This window comes from Pan troglodytes, chromosome 3 (assembly GCF_028858775.2).
Source record: "Pan troglodytes isolate AG18354 chromosome 3, NHGRI_mPanTro3-v2.0_pri, whole genome shotgun sequence".
NCBI lineage: Eukaryota > Metazoa > Chordata > Mammalia > Primates > Hominidae > Pan > Pan troglodytes.
This window is the reverse complement of record NC_072401.2, coordinates 57,898,191-57,920,485: the sequence shown is the minus strand read 5'-3', so window position 1 is coordinate 57,920,485 and position 22,295 is coordinate 57,898,191. Positions and strand designations below refer to the sequence as shown.

The following is a 22,295-nucleotide window of genomic DNA, read 5'->3' as shown; positions in this document are numbered from 1 at the left end:
CAAACAACTTTCTGATTATCAGTGATGTTTCTCAATACAGCATTTATCATTTAGATTCAGGATGTACATTGTGTAGTTACATTAAAAATATTGGGGACTGCTTAAAACTGTTTCTATACCACACTAATAACTAAACAAATCTCATGACTTTGAACATGGAATAGTGAGGGTTTTGGAAATAGACATATATTTGTGTGTGTGTGTGTGTGTGTGTGTGTGTGTGTGTGTGTGTGTGTGTTTAACATCTAACAGGCAATAACTCTGTGCACTAATAGCTATAATCAAATAAACAATGTCTTGGAAGAAACTCAGGCCACCCATTACACTCCTAAGTGCTGAGTATGAACTAGCACTGCTAATTCACACTGCTGCATACCATCGACTAAGGCATTTCCATGACTACTGAAATATACAAAATTGACAATTCTCCATTGATACAGGGTGTTGTCTTCCTGATTGACAATTCTCCACTGATACAGGGTGTTGTCTTCCTGCAATCACTGAATTTAGACCTGAAATACTTAATATATAAAATCTATCCACACTTCCCAAGCTATACTCATGATGAATGAACGGTTAAAGTTAGGTTTTTGGTTAAATTAGGTTTCTGTACTGGGATAGCTGAGAGGTTAACCCTTGACCCCAGTGACATCTCCAAGATACAGTTACCATCATTGAGAACTCATCTCAAAAGCCATCTGATCCTTTCTCTTTATAACATATCTTTCCAACTATAATAATTTCATGAAGTAATTGAATATTTACCAGGAAAGGGCACAATACTGGTTTTTGTTTTGTTTTTGTTTTACAAATCGGCTTATAGAAAAGTAAGTTACATTCAAAATTTAATAAAGACAAGGAACCTATTCGTTCTGTTCACTACTATATTCTTCAGAGCCTAGCACAGTTCTTGTCAGGTATTTAATAAATACTGGGTTAATGAATCAATCAAATAATCAATACACTATATCTTACAACTGAAAAGAATAGACACAGATAACGTTTAGGCTGGTATAATTTGTATCTTATTCTTATAATTTAATATTGACCTTTATGTAATTTATCTGCTGAAAAGGAAACAGAAATTTTGGAAATTGTGAATAATTATTTTTAAGACGCATGCTTAAACAATCTAAAGACTGTTATTTGTTGCAAATATTTTGGTCTAAAACATTCTTCAAATAATTCTGAATAATTGATTGATATAATAGCAGTATGGAGATGAATGTATACAAAAGATGTTATAAGAGAATTGCTGTAACTGCTAATATATTGATAATTCATCAAAGATAAAGCCTTTCTTCTAATGAATATATAGTATGTAAATGATGATTTACAGTAATTTTTTAAAAGTAGCTACAAAGATAGGATTTCACTTCCTTATAATAATTTAACTAAAATGGTAAAAAGTCTAACTGCAGCCAGGATATAACACTTTTCACGTGTTCTCCACTCTTCCATCACCTTGAATCCCACCCATGCACTGAGAAGATCCACATAGAAGTCTGTCTTGCATTTGGAGACTGGAAATTGGAATCTGCTTCAGTGAAAGGGTATATATAAAAAGAAATTAGGTGCATAAAAGTTAAAAGTTAAATATAAACCTGATCTTTCATGAAGATTTAGAAATCAAAACCTGGAAAGACACATTCAGTTACTGTCCAAAAATTGAACAGGTCATTGTTAAATGACCCACTACCACGCCTTCCTTTCTCACTAATGCAAATCTAGAAGTTGGACTATCGCAGATTAAAGAGGGCTATTGATTCACATAAAATCATCAGTATTTGTTGGTTTTTCTTGACAGCCCAATATTAAAGAACTTCCTTTTTCTCTTTTTCTTTTTCTTTTTCTTTTCTTTTCTTTTCTTTTTTTTTTTTTTTTGCGAAAGAGTCTCGCTCTGTCACCCAGGCCAGAGTTCAGTGGCACTATCTCAGCTCATTGCCACCTCCGCCTCCAAGTTTCAAGCAATTCTCCTGTCTCAGCCTCCTGAGTAGCTGGACTATAGGCACACACCACCACACCTAGCTAATTTTTGTATTTTTAGTACAGACAGGGTTTCACCATATTGGTCAGGCTGGTCTTGAACTCCTGACCTCAGGTGATCCACCCACCTCCGCCTCCCAAAATGCTGGGATTACAGGCGTGAGCCACCGCGCCCAGCCCAAAAGAACTTTGTAATTCACCACATGGTCTGTATTCAGAAGACGAGAGGATGTCAGCAAAAGAGTAGAGAGTTTAAGGCCATAAAGAAGAACAAAGCTGAGAAATGTATGTCCTATGTCTTGAATAAGTAGGAGGTGCTGAGCAGTTGCTCTCAACTAATGCTACCACTTCGTATGGGGATGAGTTGATTGAAATAAAGGCAGTAGACCAAACTGAACATTTGTCAATCATTGCAAATTAATTTGATCTGTCAAAATAGCCTCCAAATGGAATCATAAAATGTTACAGTAAAAAAAAAAGAGAGAGAGAGAGAGACTTACAATCAGTAGAAGGGAGTTCATTATTTGATACAGTTAGCTATTATTTACGTGGCTGAAAACACTCTCTTTGAGCCTTGGCTTAATAATAACAATAATTTTGGAAAGAGAAAGAGGAAGAAACACAGCAAGAACTATTGTGTATTGCTGATGTGTAGTGCTTATGTATGAAGCATAGTGCCAAGTACTCTACATATTTCATGTATTCCTTATTACTCTTTCATATAGAACTGTTACCCCTAATGAAAAATAAGGAACGTGAAACTTGTCAGGATTAAGTTAGTATTTGTCTAAAGTTACAATGGCATAATCAAGATTTGAACGTGTCTGCTTAGAGGTGATGCTCTTAATTGTAACCTAATAATGGGCAGCAGGGGGATGGTGTTATGGAGTAGGGAGGCAGGTACTCCAAAGACAACAACCTCACTTACTTGCACACTTGATGAAATAATGCACATAAAATATAGGTATAAGCTACTTAACATTGAACTAGTAATTCCTCATTCTTAACCATTTTTGGTTTTATCTGTCAAGAAACAGCTCAAATGGCATTTTCTTTCCGAAACGTCACTTGTTCCATCCCTTCTATTTCTTGTACTTCTGCCTAGAATTTATTTACTTCTGCCTTATGTTTTTAAGCCCTGAATCCCCAATGCAAGAGTAGTGCCTGGTACATAGTTAGCACTCAGTAAGTCAATGTTGAACTACATTCCTGTTATATTACTGTGATTATTATTCCTGAGGATATAAATCATATTTTAAATTTGTTACCATCAATACTAAAATATCTTGTTTTTATTAAGATTTTGTATCTTCTCTACTGAAGTATACTTTTGCAAACAAGAAGGTCTATTTATTTTGATTATTGCAAATAGTATTAGTGAACTCTTATCTATGTAAATGGTAGATTCAAGGAAATATAGCATAATGTGAAGAAGGCAATTTGATGCTGTGATAACTCAGCTAAAACAACAGCCTCAATAACAGGTGAAACATGGATTAAAGGAAGATTTCTTATAAAATCTTACTTCGTAATGTTTTTTATTTTTCTCATTACCCTAAATATTTTATTAGCTCCATCTCAGCAAAGCAGATTGATTTAGGTTACTCAATACGTGCTCTGCCAATTTAATTTAATCCTAAAACTTTACCTTTCCCCTAATTTTGCTGAAATTCTATGTAATACTCTGTCTTTCATTTGCCAAGAGTATGATGCTGATTTATTTCCAGTGAAAATTTCACTTTCACTTTTTTACCACTAACGGGCTCTTTTAATCCAATTATATACCTAAAAAATAAATAATGTTAATGAAACATTACTGGTACTTGTAGTGATAATCAGACAATCAGGCTTAACCTGTCTGTAAAGAGTTGTGAAGATAAATTTCAAATACATTTTTCATTTGGAAACAATCAATATATCTCATTCTTTTTTTGCTGCCACAGTTGCTGTTGAAATGGAAATATTTGTATGTAATTTACAAAGTGATCAGATCAAGGGCATTGTAAACTGACAGAATTCATGGAAAAGTTCAAACTATATTAAATTTGTCACCTCTTACTCTAATTACGTTTAGGTATTTTATGGAGTCATAAAAATAAAGATTTTGTGGTCTGTGTAGACATAGCTAAAGTATACCTGTTGCTTACAATATGATAAATGCTAAAATAGTTAATTTTTTATTAGTAAACCCCAAGTATAGGCAAAAATTATTATTTCATTTCATCTCTTTAAAGCACAAAAATTATTTGTCACTTTTTTGTAATTAATTTTGAGAACTGAATTTACTCTTTACCCTTAAGTATATAAAACTTAATTTAATACTATTGATATTATTAGTATTTAACATATATTATATAATGTTTTTTCACATTTTTAGAAATTTTAGGTATTTATTTCTAAGCATACTATTGTATGTAACAATAATTTCCGAGGACTTTCTTCTAAAAATTGAGAAACAGAAGTAATGAGCAAATAACTTCAATTTCCTTCCAACATCATATCTTCCAATTTACCAAAAATTTTACCCATAATCTGCCCTCACTCTATATATATTTTGTCATATTTAAAGTCAACCCCTCCACCTTTATGCTCTCATGCTCTCGTCTAATACATGGTTCCTATAATGTTTCCCTTTTTTTCTTGTAAAATCATTTCCCCCTGCTCTATTGGATCATTCCCACTGGCATGCTGTTACATCTTTCATACGTATGAAGTTTGCCCCTTGCCAAACATTCTCCAATGCAACTGACAAATTCTCAGTTTTCCTTAAACACTTTGGGAAAGAGCGGTCTATACTTGCTCTCTCCACTTCCTCTCTCATTCTCTCTAGAGCCACTCCAATCAGTGCTTTTTCCAATCATTCCACTGGAAACATTCTCACTCTGATCATGCAGGAACCTCAGGTTACCAAACCCAATGGTCAGTTTTCAGTCCTTCTCTTCCTTGACCTATTAACTGTATGTATTTGGGTTATCACACCCTTCTTCTTGAATTCCTTTCTCACTTGGCTTCTTTGAAACCTGTCTCTTGGTTCTACTCCAATCTCACTGGCCACTCCTTTTCAGTCTTTTTTGTTACTTCTTCATAATATTGTCAGTCTGTAAGATTTAGCGTGCTCTGGGGCCCATGCTTAGATTGCTTCTCAAACTTTCATTTTTTAAGAAATCTTTCTGTCTTGTACTTTAAATATTATCTACATGCTAGGCACAGTGTCTCACACCTCTAGTCCCAGCTACTTAAAAAGCTAATATAGAAAGATTGCTCGAGCCCAGGAGTTCAGGGCTATGATCATGCCTATGAATAGACACTACACTTCAGGCTGAGAAACATAAAGGGATCTAGTCACTTAAAAAAAGAAAGAAAGAAGAAAGAAAGCAAGAAAGAAAGAAAGAAAAAGAAAGAAAGAAAGAAACAGCTAAAGAAAGAAAAAGAAAAAATACTATCTACATAATAAAAAGGACTGCAATTTAAGTGCCTAGGCTATACCAATACCCTGAATTCTAGTTTCAAATGTGAAACTGCCTATTCAACAAAAGCATCTGGATGTCAAATAGACAATTCAAACTTAAAATGCCCCAAACAAGACAAAATAACATCCCTTTCAACATGCTGCTCCATCACTTTTCCCCTTCTCAATGTGTGACCCCTCTTTCCTTCCAGTTGCTTGGGTTAAAGCCTGGAAGTCTCCCTGATTCATCTCTTTCTCACATCCCACGTCCAATCCATCAGAAAATCTTACCAGTTTTAACTTAAAAATATATTATAATCGGACTACTCACTACCTTCAGAATTACCTACCCATTTTGGTATACTCTTGTTTTTCACCTCAACTATTTTAATAACCTTCTAACCAGCCTACGTATTTCAACCTTTGCCCTGCTATACATTTGCCCAGAAGTTTCAGTGATCCTTTTAAAGCAAGATGCGGAATCATCTTACTCCTCTGGTTAAAATCCTCTTGAGGTTGTTCCATCTCCTTCAGAGTAAAACCATATCCTTACCGTGGAATATAAGGACTTATGTGATCCACCCCTCCCCCATCCCTCTCTCTCTCTCTCTCTTTTCCCTACCAATTTATCCTCCTACGCATTTCCACAGCCATACTAACATATGTGCTATTTTCCATGCACACGAAAGCATTTTTTTTATTATTACACTTTAAGTTTTAGGGTACATGTGCACAATGTGCAGGTTTCTTACATATGTATACATGTGCCATGTTGGTGTGCTGAACCCATTAACTCATTATTTACATTAGGGATATCTCCTCACGCTATCCCTCCCCCCTCCCCCCAACCCAAAACAGTCCCCAGTGTGTGATGTTCCCCTTCCTGTGTCCATGTGTTCTCATTGTTCAGTTCCCACCTATGAGTGAGAACATGCGGTGTTTGGTTTTTTGTCCTTGCAATAGTTTGCTGAGAATGATGGTTTCCAGCTTCATCCATGTCCCTACAAAGGACATGAACTCATCATTTTTTATGGCTGCATAGTATTCCGTGGTGTATATGTGCCACATTTTCTTAATCCAGTCTATCATTGTTGGACATTTGGTTTGGTTCCAAGTCTTTGCTATTGTGAATAGTGCCGCTATAAACATACGTGTGCATGTGTCTTTATAGCAGCATGATTTACAATCCTTTGGGTATATACCCAGTAATGGGATGGCTGGGTCAAATGGTATTTCTAGTTCTAGATCCCTGAGGAATCAACACACTGACTTCCACAATGGTTGAACTAGTTTACAGTCCCACCAACGTGTAAAAGTGTTCCTATTTCTCCACATCCTCTCCAGCACCTGTTGTTTCCTGAATTTTTAATGATGGCCATTCTAAGTGGTGTGAGATGGTATCTCATTGTGTTTGTGATTTGCATTTCTCTGATGGCCAGTGATGATGAGCATATTTTCATGTGTTTTTTGGCTGCATAAATGTCTTCTTTTGAGAAGTGTCTGTTCATATCCTTTGCCCACTTTTTTGATGGGGTTGTTTGTTTTTTTCTTGTAAATTTGTTTGAGTTCATTGTAGATTCTGGATATTAGCCCTTTGTCAGATGAGTAGGTTGCAAAAATTTTCTCCCATTCTGTAGGTTGCCTGTTCACTCTGATGGTAGTTTCTTTTGCTGTGCAGAAGATCTTTGGTTTGATTAGATCCCATTTGTCAATTTTGCCTTTTTTGCCATCGCTTTTGGTGTTTTAGACATGAAGTCCTTGCCCATGCCTATGTCCTGAATGGTATTGCCTAGGTTCTCTTCTAGGGTTTTTATGGTTTTAGGTCTAAAATGTAAGTCTTAAATCCATCTTGAATTAATTTTTGTATAAGGTGTAAGGAAGGGATCCAGTTTCAACTTTCTACATATGGCTAGCCAGTTTTCCCAGCACCATTTATTAAATAGGAAATCCTTTCCCCATTGCTTGTTTTTCTCACGTTTGTCAAAGATCAGATAGTTGTAGATATGTGGCATTATTTCCGAGGGCTCTGTTCTTTTCCGTTGGTCTATATGTCTGTTTTGGTACCAGTACCATGCTGTTGTGGTTACTGTAGCCTTGTAGTATAGTTTGAAGTCAGGCAGCGTGATGCCTCCAGCTTTGTTCTTTAGCTTAGGATTGACTTGGCAATGTGGACTCTTTTTTGGTTCTGTATGAACTTTAAAGTAGTTTTTTCCAATTCTGTGAAGAAAGTCATTGGTAACTTGATGGGGATGGCATTGAATCTATAAATGACCTCGGGCAGTATGGCCATTTTCATGATATTGATTCTTCCTACCCATGAGCATGGAAAATTCTTCCATTAGTTTGTGTCCTCTTTTATTTCATTGAGCAGTGGTTTGTAGTTCTCCTTGATGAGGTCCTTCACATCCCTTGTAAGTTGGATTCTTAGATATTTTATTCTCTTTGAAGCAATTGTGAATGGGAGTTCACTCATGATTTGGCTCTCTGTTTGTCTGTTAATGGTGTATAAGAAGGCTTGTGATTTTTGCACATTGATTTTGTATCCTGAGACTTTGCTGAAGTTGCTTATCAGCTGAAGGAGATTTTGGGCTGAGACAGTGGGGTTTTCTAGATATACAATCATGTCATCTGCAAACAGTGACAATTTGACTTCCTCTTTTCCTAATTGAATTCCCTTTATTTCCTTCTCCTGCCTGATTGCCCTGGCCAGAACTTCCAACACTATGTTGAATAGGAGTGGTGAGAGAGGGCATCCCTGTCTTGTGCCAGTTTTCAAAGGGAATGCTTCCAGTTTTTGTCCATTCAGTATGATATTGGCTGTGGGTTTGTCATAGATAGCTCTTATTATTTTGAGATAGATTCCATCAATACCTAATTTATTGAGAGTTTTTAGCATGAAGTGTTGTTGAATTTTGTCAAAGGCCCTTTCTGCATCTATTGAGATAATCATGTGGTTTTTGTCGTTGGTTCTGTTTATATGCTGGATTACGTTTATTGATTTTCGTATGTTGAACAAGCCTTGCATCCCAGGGATGAAGCCCACTTGATCATGGTGGATAAGCTTTTTGATGTGTTGCTGGATTCGGTTTGCCAGTATTTTATTGAGGATTTTTGCATCGATGTTCATCAAGGATATTGGTCTAAAATTCTCTTTTTCAGTTGTGTCTCTGCCTGGCTTTGGTATCAGGATGATGCTAGCCTCATAAAATGAGTTAGGGAGGATTCCCTCTTTTTCTATTGATTGGAATAGTTTCAGAAGGAATGGTACCAGCTCCTCCTTGTACCTCTGGTAGAATTCGGCTGTGAATCCATCTGGTCCTGGACTTTTTTTGGTTGGTAAGCTATTAATTAGTGCCTCCATTTCAGAGCCTGTTATTGGTCTATTCAGACATTCAACTTCTTCCTGGTTTAGTCTTGGGAGAGTGTATGTGTTGCGGAATTTATCCATTTCTTCTAGATTTTCTAGTTTATTTGCGTAGAGGTGTTTATAGTATTCTCTGATGGTAGTTTGTATTTTTGTGGGATCGGTGGTGATATCCCCTATGTCATTTTTTATTGTGTCTATTTGATTCTTCTCTCTTTTCTTCTTTATTAGTCTTGCTAGCGGTCTATCAATTTTGTTGATCTATTCAAAAAACCAGCTCCTGGATTCATTGATTTTTTGAAGGGTTTTTTGTGTCTCTATGTCCTTCAGTTCTGCTTTGATTTTAGTTATTTCTTGCCTTCTGCTAGCTTTTGAATGTGTTTGCTCTTGCTTCTGTAGTTCTTTTAATTGTGATGTTAGGGTTTTAATTTTAGATCTTTCCTGCTTTCTCTTGTGGGCATTTATTGCTATAAATTTCCCTCTACACACTGCTTCGAATGTGTCCCAGAGATTCTGGTATGTTGTGTCTTTGTTCTCATTGGTTTCAAAGAACATCTTTATTTCTGCCTTCATTTCGTTATGTACCCAGTAGTCGTTCAGGAGCAGGTTGTTCAGTTTCCATGTAGTTGAGCGGTTTTGAGTGAGTTTCTTAATCCTGAGTTCTAGTTTGATTGCACTGTGGTCTGAGAGACAGTTTGTTACAATTTCTGTTCTTTTACATTTGCTGAGGATTGCTTTACTTCCAACTATGTGGTCAATTTTGGAATAGGTGTGGTATGGTGCTGAAAAGAATGTATATTCTGTTGATTTGGGGTAGAGAGTTCTGTAGATGTCTATTAGGTCCACTTGTTGCAGAGCTGAGTTCAATTCCTGGATATCCTTGTTAACTTTCTGTCTCGTTCATCTGTCTAATGTTGACAGTGGGGTGTTAAAGTCTCCCATTATTATTGTGTGGGAGTCTAAGTCTCTTTGTAGGTCACTAAGGACTTGCTTTATGAATCTGAGTGCTCTTGTATTGGGTGCATGTATATTTAGGATAGTTAGTTCTTCTTGTTGAATTGATCCCTTTACCATTATGTAATGGCCTTCTTTGTCTCTTCTGATCTTTGTTGATTTAAAGTCTGTTTTATCCAAGACTAGGATTGCAACACCTGCCTTTTTTTTGTTTTCCATTTGCTTGGTAGATCTTCCTCCATCCTTTTATTTTGAGCCTATGTGTGTCTCTGCACGTGAGATGGGTTTCCTGAATACAGCACACTGATGGGTCTTGACTCTTTATCCAATTTGCCAGTCTGTGCCTTTTAATTGGAGCATTTAGCCCATTTACATTTAAGGTTATCATTGTTATGTGTGAATTTGATCCTGTCATTATGATGTTAGCTGGTTATTTTGCTCGTTAGTTGATGCAGTTTCTTCCTAGCCTTGATGGTCTTTACAATTTGGCATGATTTTGCAGTGGCTGGTACCAGTTGTTCCTTTCCATGTTTAGTGCTTCCTTCAGGAGCTCTTTTAGAGCAGGCCTGGTGGTGACAAAATCTCTCAGCATTTGCTTGTCTGTAAAGGATTTTATTTCTCCTTCACTTAGGAAGCTTAGTTTGGCTGGATATGAAATTCTGGGTCGAAAATTCTTTTCTTTAAGAATGTTGAATATTGGCCCCCACTCTCTTCTGACTTGTAGAATTTCTGCCAAGAGATCAGCTGTTAGTCTGGTGGGCTTCCCTTTGTGGGTAATCTGACCTTTCTCTCTGGGTGCCCTTAACATTTTTTCCTTCATTTCAACTTTGGTGAATCTGACAATTATGTGTCTTGGAGTTGCTCTTCTCAAGGAGTATCTTTGTGGCATTCTCTGTATTTCCTGAATTTGAATGTTGGCCTGCCTTGCTAGATTGGGGAGGTTCTCCTGGATAACATCCTGCAGAGTGTTTTCCAACTTGGTTCCATTCTCCCCATCACTTTCAGGTATACCAATTAGACATAGATTTGGTCTTTTCACACAGTCCCACATTTCTTGGGGGCTTTGTTCATTTCTCTTTATTCTTTTTTCTGTAAAATTCTCTTCACACTTCATTTTATTCATTTCGTCTTCCATTGCTGATACCCTTTCTTACAGTTGATTTTATTGGTTACTGAGGCTTGTGCATTCGTCATGTAGTTCTCGTGCCGTGGTTTTCAGCTCCATCAGGTCCTTTAAGGACTTCTCTGCATTGTTTATTCCAGTTAGCCATTCATCTAATTTTTTTCAAAGTTTTAAACTCTTTGCCATTGGTTTGAAATTCCTCATTTAGCTCGGAGCAGTTTGATCTTCTGAAGCCTTCCTCTCTCAACTTGTCAAAGTCATTCTCCATCCAGCTTTGTTCCGTTGCTGGTGAGGAGCTGTGTTCCTTTGGAGGAGGAAAGGCACTCTGATTTTTAGAGTTTCCGGGCTTTTCTGCTCTGTTTTTTCCCCATCTTTGTGGTTTTATTTACCTTTGGTCTTTGTTGATGGTGACGTACAGGTGGGTTTTTGGTGTGGATGTCCTTTCTGTTTGTTAGTTTTCCTTCCAACAGTCAGGACCCTCAGCTGCATGTCTGTTGGAGTTTACTGGAGGTCCACTCCAGACCCTGTTTGCCTGGGTATCAGCAGCAGTGGCTGCAGAACAGCGGATATTGGTGATCCACAAATACTGCTGCCTGATCGTTCCTCTGGAAGTTTTTTCTCAGAGGAGTACCCCGCTGTGTGAGGTGTCAGTCCGCCCCTACTGGGGGATGCCTCCCAGTTAGGCTACTCCGGGTTCAGGGACCCACTTGAGGAGGCAATCTGCCTGTTCTCAAATCTCAAGCTGCGCGCTGGGAGAAACACTACTCTCTTCAAAGCTGTCAGACAGGGACATTTAAGACTGCAGAGGTTATTGCTGTCTTTTGTTTGTCTGTGCCCTGCCCTCAGAGGTGGAGCCTACAGAGGCAGGCAGGCCTCCTTGAGCTGTGGTGGGCTCCACCCAGTTCGAGTTTCCAGGCTGCTTTGTTTACCTACTCAGGCCTGAGCAATTGTGGGCACCCCTCCCCCAGCCTCACTGCCACCTTACAGTTTGATCTCAGACTGCTATGCCAGCAATGAGCAAAGCTCCGTGGGCATAGGACCCTCCGATCCAGGTGCAGGATATAATCTCCTGGTGTGTCATTTGTTAAGCCCATTGGAAAAGCACAGTATTAAGGTGGGAGTGACCTGATTTTCCAGGTGCTGTCTGTCACCCCTTTCTTTGACTAGGAACAGGAATTCCATGACCCCTTTCCCTTCCCAGGTGAGGCGATGCCTCACCCTGCTTCGGCTCACACACGGTGCATGGCACCCACTGTCCTGCACCCACTGACTGGCACTCCCCAGTGAAATGAACCCGGTACCTCAGTTAGAAATGCAGAAATCACCTGTCTTCTGTGTCGCTCACGCTGGGAGCTGTAGACCAGAGCTGTTCCTATTCGGCCATCTAAAGCATTTTTTGCCTCAAGGCATACATTTGCTCTGTCTGTTTCCTCTTCCTAGAAAAATTCAATCAGACTTCTGTTCAAATGTCACCTCATTGGCGAGGCCTTTCTTGACTATCTTATGTCAAATAATAGCAGCCCTTTATCACTTTCTAGCCTCAGTGCCCTGCTTCATTGTCTTCTACTCAAGACTACCACTATGTTTATTGACTATCTGTTTCCACTATAATGTAAGCTCTTGAAAGTAGGAACATTATCTCTACTACTCCTGGAATATATTAGGTGCTCAAATGCTTTCATTTAATGAATGAATATTGTATCTTGAAATTTGGATGATAAAATAATTTTCTAAATAGAAACTTGAACCACAGTTTATGTTCTTTTTTAGAAATCATATTCAAGGAAAGTAAAGATTAGAGGGAGAGGGGTTTAATTTTTTTTATTCAGTCATAATAAATGGAACAAACTATTTTTGAGGCTAATATTTCAGGCTACATGATATATTTTCTTGTGTTTTTTGCTTTGATTTTAAAAATAGTCATGGGAAGAGAGAAGTTTTAAAAAGTCAAAATGATTCTTATATTCTTACATATTATGATTGAAGCCCAGTCAAAAGAGCAGTGTGAGGAAAGTAAAAGTATCTCAAAGCTCTACAAAAGCTTTCAAACTCAACTGGTCACATGAACAAGAGAGAGAGAGAACATAAGTGAGTGAAATAGTCCAATTAAAAAAACACCAGGATCTAGTGGGAATATGTAAAACTAGAGGCTTCACACTCAGTCTAAAGATAGTATTCCATTTTTAAAAATAGTCTGTAAGTAAAAATAAATATCTGCTTATACATATGTCTCAAAAGGCTGTCAGTTTGTATCCCTATTACAGGAAGAAAAATATCAGAAGAAACTTCAGATGTCACAGAGCTACAATATTTCTTACTCAGTATATGAGAACTCTTCATTTGAAAATCAAGAGTGAATCTTTAAAAGGTTGAATGCAGATTGTTCACTCCAGAAATCCACCTGCAGATGAGAATAGAATACTACTCTATGGCTAAATGAAAAGAACAACTTAAAATAATATTTAAGCTTACCATTTGGGGAAATAAAGAGAGATGAGACCATAATTAATTTCTACAATAATTCCAAAAATATCATTATTACTAATTTCTATTCTTTGACTTATTCTGTGTCCATTTGGGAAAAAAGCATTTTAATAATTTTTCTTAAACTAGTTTATGTGCATAGATAACCAGCAGCATCTGGCTTTTCCAGATTTAAAGACCGCTGCTCTGACCTTGATCTTTCCTCTTCTTTTATAAATCACAGAGACGTGGGCAGAGGAAAATGTGATTTTGGAATACCCAAAGACACACAAGGTGTTCCAGCACAGAGTAGGCAAGAATTCACTGAGATCTCTTACATGTATTTATCTAAAGCTTTCTAGCTCTGTTGATATACAGAGGCTCTAATCATAACTGCATCCATGTGTGCAGTACATTTTTAGTGCCAATACACTAATAAGCTACAATACAATAAGCTAATATTTAATGTTCAACTTCACTTTAAGATGCCAACAGAGCATTTCACATGCTATAAATAACTGGAAATCCTTAGACCTGATTTGCAACACTCAGCCTATTCCATAATAAACTGGTGTCTCAGGGAGATAACATCATAAAGATAAATCTTCCCATAAGAAATGAAATATAAATACAAAACTACTCTAAACCAAAATTTATTTCAATTGAAGTTAGAATTTATTGTTTCCTTTCAAAATATCAGCATAACATATCCATCTTAAATGGAGACTTCCTTTGTTGTGTTTACATACTAAATAAATGTTGTTCTTGTGCCAGATAATCCTGTAGCATGAAGGGCTTGCATAACTTTCTGGAGAGTTTGCCATAGCCTATTGTTCTCTAGAAGCTTCTCCAAATGAAGCATTTCTCAGTTCACACATCTAAAGCAGTGAAGTACATAATGTAAATTATGCACGAGAGCATCCCATTGGCAACCTCTGTTGCACATGTGCACCCACACTTACACACATACATTCACTCATACAATAAATGGATAGCAAAGAAAAGTTTCAAATTAATTGATGTCCAGTAAAAACAGTCAATGTCAGGAGGAATATGATACCCTTGACTTATCTTTCAACTCTTAAGATTTATATCTAGTAGGAAGTATAAGTGATTCTCATTCATCTACTGGCCAGATATTTTTGTGGATCGACCTAGTGTACTAGATAATTACATTCATTTTACCTTACTGTTCTATGTTTGTACTTTCCAAAGATTAGAGTGCTGGCTTTCAAAAAGAGAATTAATGTATCTTTTTTATTTTGCTTTTTTATCTCTAAAAAGACACAGGAATAAAATTATGTTTATGGTCAAAGCCCAAGAAATAAAGTGTGGCAATATTCTATACCAATGATGAAGAGCTACAAAATGAAAGAGTGGGTTGGTGAGGGAGAGACACAACAATGTTTAGTATTGTTTAATACATAAACCATGGAGAGACAGCCATCCTGTATTCATAAGCCTGCAGAAGACCAAAAGCTTTGCTTAGTTTAGCAGTACCTCAAGGGCAGTTAGAGGGTACATTATTTCAAACTAATGTAATAAGAGGCCTCATGTGATCTCCTGGAAGCATCATCCCAGGCACCACATGTCAATGCTGCTGCTGCTGATTGGTCCCCAGGCCCTCTAACTCTGGACTTACTTCACTCTCAATGATAAGTTAGCCATGAGAGTGCAGTTGACATGGACTTGCTGATGAATTATTTCAGTGTTCTTTCAGCTTTATTTATTAGTTGGTATTTGTGAACATTTTTTACATTTTAATTTTCTTTGAAGACATATTTTATTTTCCTGACAGCATACGTTCTGAATTGGGTGCTAAACTCACTAATATCTTTCTCTCTCTTGCTCTTTCTCTAGGGTTTGGGGAAAAATCTAATATTTGTGCTTGGCTAGAGACTGTCATTTTAGAAACAAAGACACATTTATTTTCCAACAGGAAGGTAGAGGTAGCAGCTACACAAATAGAAAATAAGATTAAACAAAAGGAAGGAGGAGAAAAACTACTCATCACAGAGGCTAGTACAGATGCTATGAATGAGCATCAAATGTATTTCAAATGATCCCCACAGTTGGCAAGAGAGGAATCAAAATAACAACATGGCTTTTGTTTCTAACAAAAGGAATTAATACCATCCTTCAGGGACACAAGATGTTGCCTCACCTTTAGAGGGTGTATCTCTCTGGGCTGACAGGGAAGAACTGAATGCAGACCATGACTCAGGTGGAAATCCCAGGTCCTGAGAGAAGGAATAAGGAATGGATGTAGCATGATCTTAATACAATAAAAAGGAAAAGCAGATCAAACCTGTAAATACACTATGTGCATTTTATTCATGCTTTCCCAGGAAAGAATCTTTCAAACTGTTTGCAGAGTTGGATAATTACAACAGTGTGAGCTGGACAGACTGTACTGGAACCCAGGCTGAACCTATCAACCATCTTATTTTCTTCACTCCAATCTCCCAAACACTACGGAGTCTAGAAACTGAAAGTCAGTGCTTAGATCATTCCAGATGTTGAGATTATGTGAAAGTTTTAAAATATCTCAAAATTTAAAGACTGAAAATGATCTCATAAAATAAATAATGATAGAATTTAAAGATCAACATTATATCATGAAAGGAGTATATGCAACTCTTTTCTGCTAGAAAAAAAACTAATAGAATATTTGCAAGTAGTAATCCACACCAAGAAAAAGAGAATCAATTATTTTGAAGTATAAATGTTGCAAACATTGGGAGATGATAGAGAAGGGGACGAATCTCTTCATAGAACATTGCATACTCTCAATAATGGTTAGCAGATATTCCAAAGCTAAGAGTGCTGATTTCCATTAGAAAAAGTAGAAAAATTAATCACTGAACCTCAACATGTTGAACTGGGAAACAAAGATCAAGGATTTCAAGTAGCAACGGGGCCAAATACATCATATGGAGTGATTGCAGACTAGTACAGTAGGGATACATACAGTATGGAGCTGAAATAATAAGGTAATTTTTATTTATCTAAAGACAGTTTTGGAATATAAGACAAAAGAGAAATCAGTAAGAGTTATAAAAATAAATTAGAAATTATGCTACTATAAATAAGTTACAAAATTAAGTTAGGTGTGTTCTGAAATTTTTCTTCCTTTTTTATCTACTTTCTATAATGAGAAAGCATAGACAAAAACAAATATTGTTTTTGAGAATATCTTATAGAAGAGCCTAGAGTGTGCAAGGAACTGTTTTTTTTTTTCCTGGGAGGTTTTATTTTTGAGAATAAATTAGGAAACTAAATGAATGAACAAACAAACAAAAACAAACCATTAATTAAACCAAAAGCAGTTTAAAAATTATTTTAAAATGGGGTGTATATTTCAAGGATATCTCCAGAAATATAGTGCCATTATTCTAAGCATGAGGGCAGAGGTCGGATTTTGGTAGCATTTAATGATTTTGTGGCCAAGGGCTCTGAAATTCTAAATTTTGCTCTGCCAGTCACCCCTGCTGCCTACAGAGTTTCCTTGGCATACACATGAGAAGAACCAATAAATGGCAAATAAGAGCCAAAGCTAAGACCCTTGTTTAAACTCTCCTTCAGTACAAAATATGGTAAGACCAGATGACAGCACCTATACAGTGAGTCTCATGACTAATCAAGTCTCTAACCTTCTTTTGAAACTAAATTTTGTCTTTTCTATACCACAGTGTCCAGCACACTCAGGGAAGTGAAGAGAAAGAGATAGAGAAAGAGAGAAAAAAAAAACAGAGGAAGATGGACAGACATAAAGAAAAATACCTCTTGGATGCCACTTACACTCCTGGATTCCTGGAAGAGAAGCAGTCAAATAAATACTACAAAGTATGGGATCATTCCTTTAAAAAACACACTGACCTGATCACCTATAGACTAGCTCTAGCCTCAACATGCTTCTGCCTCTGACTAAACAATTTAATATCCCCTTTTCTTTGGGAAGAATAAGGAGTAGATGAGGAGAGAGCCAAGTAGAGCAATAGATGCTCATGTAGAACTTTGTCCGTTTTCTCAGTTATGTAGTTATCCTTCTTAAAATAAACACAGAATCGACAAGTGTGCAGAATCAACAAATTACCCAACTGCATGCTCCCCCAGAAGTATCCTAGAGACTCGGCAACATGACAATTTGACTCAGTTCATAATCCCCACAACTTGTAGGCATCAATTGGAGAGTGTTTGACAGTGCATTCTTGCATGTGTGCTCTTAAGCACACATGTACACATTTGTATAAGTATTTTGTTGCAATAGAGGAGAATTTAAGTGGTTTGTTTGTTTCCATGAATACATGTGAAGGTCTTATAAAATTTAATATCTTGTGGTCATTTTATTTACAAAAGGGCCTTGCCTAATACAGGACCTAAGGGTTCAGAAGTTGTAAAATGACCTGCTAGTGTCATAGGAGGCCTGACATCTCACTGATCTCTTCAACAAATATCTCTCCAATCTGTTGTAGGCATTAAGCATACAAGGGTGAGGAGAACAAGGCAGAGGTCACTTCTGAGATTTTAGTGGTGGGAGTATGAAAAATAAACAACTAATAAACAAGATTAAATCATACGTTTTGTGAAAATAAACCAAACAGTAGATAAGAGAGTGACTGGTTAAGAAACTTTATATAAGCAAACGATGGGATATCTCACCAAGGAGGTGATGTTGGAGGCAACCTTGTAAATAACTAGGAACAACTATGCCGCTAGAACACCTTGGAGAACACTCCAGGCCCAGCCCTGGAGAGAGCGCTTGCTCATTCAAATAAGTCCTGTGAGTGGTTTGGACAAAAGAAAAATAAACAGGTTTAGACTATATTTCTGAGTCAGGGCTATCATGATTGCATAAAATATATGAAAACAGCTCACTCTGGCTTTGAAATAACTTTATGACATTTATGTCATAATGTCATTTGCAAGTATCCACCTTGCTAAAATTAATGAGATATAAAAAAACCAAAAAGTAAACATGTATATCATAGAATTAACAATTTAAATTACTATGGGAATGGTATCTGTGGTTTAAAAGCAGTTGTTATGTAAGCCACCAAGAAATCTTTATTTACTGACATAAACCTAAATTAGACCAAAATGAAAAATTCCAATATATGTCTTTCCACTAGCTAGTCAAATTATTATAAAAAGTGAAGTATTGTATGTATACTTTAATGTTTCATATTATATGAATATAATCTCTGTGATTAAATATGTTGTTATTGTGTGTGTGTGTGTGTGTGTGTGTGTGTGTGTGTATACATACATATATGCCATCTGGTGGATAAGGTGGGGTGGAAATTTTAAGAGCTGCATAAGAGAATTATTTGCTGGTCAGTGTTTCCCCTTTAAAAAAGATTCACACAATCAAAACAACTCTCTCCAATATGTTTTGCAGATAAAGACCCAAATAGTCCCTTATTGTCTAATAAATGGGTCAAGTATATTAGGAAGAAAATGTTTTATTTTAGTTGCTTCTAGAATGGATCAATTTGTGAACAAATAAATCATGTGAGATTAGGGAGAGGTAGCAAACTTGAAATGATTTTTTTCTGGGATTTATTTTGTTTAATTGGGTGTGAAAGTTCATGTTTATCCAGAATTTTGGACACATTTTTCTCCCGAATGGTTTCTTCTGTGCAAACTAAATAGCACTATTTTCCTTTAGACACATATGCTTTGTCTAGTGTCATTTAACAAGGTAGTAAAAAGTGTAGATTTTATTTGCTTAAACAAGCCGTGTCTTGCTTGCCTTCAAGCCTGATCCCTCCATACAGATTGTTCTCTTTGCTTCCTCCTTCCTCTTTTTTCTGTCTAACCCAGTTTAACCTCTATGTCTCACTTATTGAGTACTTCCTCTAGAAGGAGTTTTATAACCTCACATACTGGATGAAACGCCTTGTTTATCTACTCTACAATGTCTTTTTACCTCTAAAATTGTACCTATCACACATTATTTTTTGTAATTACTTAACCATCTGTATCTTCATCTAGTCTATAATTTCTGTGTGAATACAAACTCCATCTTTCTTTCCATTTCTGTATTCCCAGCAAGAACCACAATGCTCGGCATGTAGCAGGTGCCCAAATATTTGATAAATAAATCTGTGATTCAATAAAGCAATGAATGAAAGCATCTAGTTCTCTCAGGTCTTTTGTATTACTGTTATTTGGGGGGGGCGGTGAGATTCTTTTTCTACATAACTTACTACACTTTACTTGTTATTTTAACACTATCAAGTCTCCCTAAGAATATCAACCAAACAGGTCTGATACTGCTTGTTAACATGTGCTCCATCTAGGCTTAGGTGATTACACTGATTTGACAGCTGATACATTCATTATACAACACCAAAGTGGCCAAGAGTTGGTCCTAACCAATGACAAAACACAACTCTTTTTCTTCCATTTTCAATATTACTTTAATGTTTAGCAGTGTAAACAAAGTTTTGTTAACTATTAAATTTATGATAATCTTAGCAGTTTTTAGTCTATGATAAGATGTGATGCTAAAGATATAAATCCAAGTTAAGTAATAATGCTATATTGTGTTAAGATGTTCTAAATATTTGACCTAACCTCAATTATTTGTTTCAATTTTAATAAGTATTTAATGTGAGCTTGTTATGTACTAGTTAGTGAGCAATATTCTAAAGATTAAAAAATAGCAAACAACATAGATGTGGCTCTGGCCTTGTGAATATTATAATTTAGGGTACTTTATGGAGAAAGGTATGTGTATAAATGTGGTGTCAAGAGGAGACACTACTGGCAAGTGGGAAATGGAGTATTCTCTGATAATCTATTTTATTTCTGCTAATATGTCATCAAATTATCTTTTCTCTTCAAAACTTTCTTTTAATTGTATCATAAATAAACAAGCTAAAATGCCCGTCAAAGACAATAAGCTGCCTTAGTCAATACTTCAGGTCAGGCCAAGTTCTGTTTAGGCAGGAGCTACATTTTGAAACAGCTTTGGAAAGGTTGACTTCATTAACATTCAGAGCTCACAAATCTATAATCAATTTATGTATTGTTACTCATAGTGTATTAGAAAAGACTTGGGTAAAATATTTGTACTCAAACCATTTGTACCATCTTTTAGTATGATTCTGCCCATAAGTTATCCTGAAAATTGTAATTCAACCTGAGGTTGACAGGCATCCTAATTATGAAGTAGTAGTAAAAAAAAGTAATAGAAACCCTCACACCTAGGTTTTGTTAGGCTCCAAACTGACTAGCCTATCTCCCCTATCCCACAATAGGATTTGTACAACCTATCAAAAAGTTCTTTCTCTTTACCCTAAGCACAAAGGATAGATGAGCTATGCTCCAATTCAGTACACTTTATCATCAAGAACATTTGCAAGATCCTTCTCTTGTTTTTATTTTTCTTCTTTACTAATCTCTCATCTCGGTTATATGATTCAGAGATGTCCTCAAAGAATATCTAAATAAAACATTTAATATGATTTTATGTGTATGTTTTGCTAATTTACATAAGTAAGACTGTGTTTATAGATCTCATAGCTTTCTATTTTTTCACCTGTAAAAGATCTAACCATGTTGCTGAAATTCTTGCTAATAACTACTACATAATATTCTGTACATCCTCTCTGTGTACATCCTCCATATGTCATGTATTTGTTGTTTGCATTGTGCTCCTCACTGTCACAAACTACACTGGGATCAATATCCTTGTGCATGTCATGTCTCCTCATTGACTTGTGCATTAGTTTGCCCTAGAGTGAAATGTTCTGGCAAAGGGTCCATGCATATTGAAGTTACTAAGAGCCTCCAGATTGCTTTCTGGAGTCACCGTGCAGATTTACACTCCCACCAGCAGCATGTTCCAGTTATTTCTCCACTTTTGTGTTAACATTTGATATTACTTAATTAGTAATATTGGGTGTATAAAAAAGTACCTCATGGTCACATCAGGTTGGAGTTAAATTAACAAAGAATGAACAAAACCTTTAAAGAGAACATTTTCAAGCTTTAATAAAGGATATTAAAATGAAGGATGGGCAAAGAAGCTCATGCCTATGATCCCAACAGTTTGGGAAGTCAAGGCAGAAGGATCACTGGAGCCCAGGAATTTGAGGTCCCCTTGGGCTACATGGCAAGACCCCATCTCTACAAAAAATACAAAAATTAGACTGGCATGGGGGCAGGTGCCTATAGTCCCAGCTACTTGGGAGGCTGAGGTGGGAGGATCACCTGAGCCCGGGAGGGCAAGGTTGCAGTGAGCTATGATTGTGCCACTGCACTCCGGCCTGAGTGATAGAAAAAGACCCTATCTCAAAAGAAAAAAAAATTAAAATGATCCAAAGAATGGGGAGATATACCTTACCCATATATGGGATAAATTAAATTAACATTGTAAATACATCAAATATTAAGAGCTTTATTATCATATGATATTAATTTGATATTAAGTAATTCATGAATGTACTAATTATATAATTTAAATGCAAAAATTCATCGAGATTTTTCTGAGAAATAAAAAATCACATCCCTTGTAAGCTGGATTCCTAGGTATTTTATTCTCAATGAGTTCATGTCCTTTGTAGGGACACGGATGAAATTGGAAACCATCATTCTCAGTAAACTATCGCAAGGACAAAAAACCAAACACCGCATGTTCTCACTCATAGGTGGGAATTGAACAATGAGAACACATGGACACAGGAAGGGGAACATCACACTCTGGGGACTGTTGTGGGGTGGGGGGAGGGGGGAGGGATAGCATTAGGAGATATACCTAATGCTAAATGACGAGTTAATGGGTGCAGCACACCAGCATGGCACATGTATACATATGTAACTAAGCTGCACATTGTGCACATGTACCCTAAAACTTAAAGTATAATAATAATAAAATAGAAAAACCAAAAAAAGAAAAGCAAGAGGAGAACTCATTTAGATATGGTGATAAGGAAAGATATTTCAGT

General features: G+C 36.5%; 1 long non-coding RNA gene across 1 annotated transcript in view; it reads left to right on the top strand.

Moving 5' to 3' along the window:
* The window catches only part of LOC104006079 (uncharacterized), a 35,837-nt gene extending 17,687 nt beyond the window's left edge, over positions 1-18,150 (top strand). Inside the window, exon 4 of the long non-coding RNA XR_679636.5 lies at positions 17,031-18,150. This is a non-coding gene — a long non-coding RNA (uncharacterized LOC104006079). The remainder of the gene's footprint in view (positions 1-17,030) is intronic.
* Positions 18,151-22,295: the final 4,145 nt, after the last annotated feature.